This window comes from Drosophila melanogaster, chromosome Y, assembly GCF_000001215.4.
Source record: "Drosophila melanogaster chromosome Y".
NCBI classification, from domain to species: Eukaryota; Metazoa; Arthropoda; class Insecta; order Diptera; family Drosophilidae; genus Drosophila; species Drosophila melanogaster.
Window position 1 is genome coordinate 955,535 of NC_024512.1, and position 2,529 is coordinate 958,063.

A 2,529-nucleotide genomic window follows, 5' to 3' on the forward strand; every position below is an offset into this window, starting at 1 on the left:
ACTTCCAAACCGCTTGTTTTTGAATCGCGAAAATTTGCGCACCACTTCCACGGAACACTAAATTACCTATTTGTTTACTTCCAAATACGGAAAACTAAGTTCTTCGCAATATGTCCACGAGCGCAACGAAAACACGTCCGTCGTTAATCCATTCATGCGCGTAGATAGGGACAATGTATGCTTTTCGGATCCCTCCGAACTTGTTTTACGTGGCGTGTTCCACACTGAAGGGATAACAACCACGGCACCCTATACACCCACAAGTGAGCATATGGTGCATGTGTCTGGATACGCCAGACAAGCGTCCCGGACTAGAAGCTATAGCTATGTACATAGCGACCACCCCGGTAGCAATTCGAGTACTTGCTTGCCGGGCAAGCACTCCCCCTTGCTGAGGAGCGAGATCTACCTAAAATCTCTACTGATCTCTGGGTCTCTCTACCCGCGATATGGGTACCAACCACAGCCACCACGATACTCCCACCAGGGGGCCTACCTCAATGAGCAGTCTTGGATAGCTGCTCAACCCGTGGTACCGAAAAGAGGCTCGGTGGGCCTCCCCCTTTTGCTCCGACAAGCATGGTTATCGCTGTATTAGTCGTCTCTTACGACAAGCAACAGCGGACTGTGGTAGTATTCTCGCCCGCTAACCACACGGCAAAGATGTTGAGCTAAACGCCCCTCCTCCTCAGGAACACTTCTTTCTCGAACATTGCCAGCCGTTGAGTCTTCTCTTGATCATCCAGGATTCTCTCGAAGATCCAGTTTTCGCCAAGGCGCTGCACTCCAAGTCCATCTAGGTCCCGCAGATCTGCATATAGGGGGCAAGCGCACAAAATGTGCATCCAGTCCTCATATGGATCTCCACATGCGCAAGCAGTGGTATTGCTGAGGGCTCTCCCGCATTGAACGACCCGTGCCCTGTAAGCAGTAAAGACGTCCTCATCGAGAATCCAAAACTTGAATCCCGATAGGCAAGAGTGACGTATGGGATAAACTTATGCGTCACCCGTCCTGGTTCGCTGTCGTCGTTCCATCTGTTCTGCTAACTCTGGATTAAACACTCCTCTAGGCGAGTCTTCCTCTGCTCCCAGCTTAGACACGCAATGTCCTCGCCGTAAAGCCAGTCGTTCTCCTCCAGCGGGAATCCACGTTTTAGCTTGTATTTGACCGCTAATAACTTAGCAGCCAGATCAAGCGGGGGAGCTCCACCAAGTACCTGCAGTGCCACTGTGGACACTGTTCGGCATACCGAAAGGCATACAAGCAGGATTAGCCTCTGGCAGGAGGCTAGTCGCCTCTGGGCAGCTACTTGTTCCGCGGTGTCATACCATACCGGGGCACCAAACAGCACACAAGGTGCCATGAGTCCGTCATATATGGTCCGCCTGGCTCGAGGACTGAAGCCCCAGTCGGCTCGAAGCACACGTTCAGTATGTTCAGTATGTCCCAGATAAATGGGCCGCTGATTGATCCCTGCGGGCAGCCTCTAGTTACCGGTACATCCAGTTACCAGTACCGGAACTGCTTCGGATCACTGCTCTTCGGCCGGAGAAAAAGCTCTGTCACAAGCCCATTTCCCGGCATCCCAAGTCGGCTAGTCGGCAGAGTGCAGCACTCCATTCGACGTTGTCGAATGCTCCTTTGAAGTCCACTGCTCTTCACGTGCCTCCAAGCATCCTCCACACATCGTCCTTGGCGAAATCCAAATTGCCATCTGCAGCCTTCTGGAAGAACTTCTCTCACACGATTCACCATGATGGCCTTGAGCACCTTACCAAAGACTGGTAGCAAGCATATTCCTCTATATGAGGAGGGCTCACACTTGTCCTTATCTGGCCCTTTGAGCAGCGAGACGACTCGTGGGCACTTCCACTCGGCTGGAAAGTATCCCAATCGGATGCATCGGGAAAACAATGATGCTAGGTGCTCAGGTATGGCGCGCCAGACTGCCTTGCAGATAGTGCCATTGATGCCGTCCAACCCGAGAGAGCGCCTGCTCTTCAACCGGGCAACACATGCATCAACCTCGAATACTTCGAGGGCCGGTGGGACTTCCTCCGCGATGGCAGTCGGTGCTTCGGACTCCGCAACTGGGAAGAAATTGCGGAGGAGCACTCGTGCGCAGTCACCCCAATCAGTGATCAGCTCGCCATTCACGAGGAGGCACCCAATCTCCGTGCACTTTCTGCGGCCTCGGCAAATCTTGTAGACGCGCCCCCATGGGTCGTCGGCAAGATCTCCCACGAAGCGTTTCCAGTCATCCATCTTCGCCCTCCCAATGAGCTTCTTGTAGTTGGCTGAGGCACGCCTCAGCTCGACCACTACAAGCTCTACAGCGGCATCGTCATCTCGACGCCTTCCATCTTGGAGCAGGAGACGAAGTCTTCGGACTTCGCGCCTTGCAGCGCAGAGGTCGGCAATCCACCAACGTGCTCTCCTGCTGGGCGATCGAGTTAACTTCCTTCCCAGCGCAATATCACATACACTATGTACTATACTGCGCAGGGTCGAAACTTGCTGGTCCAA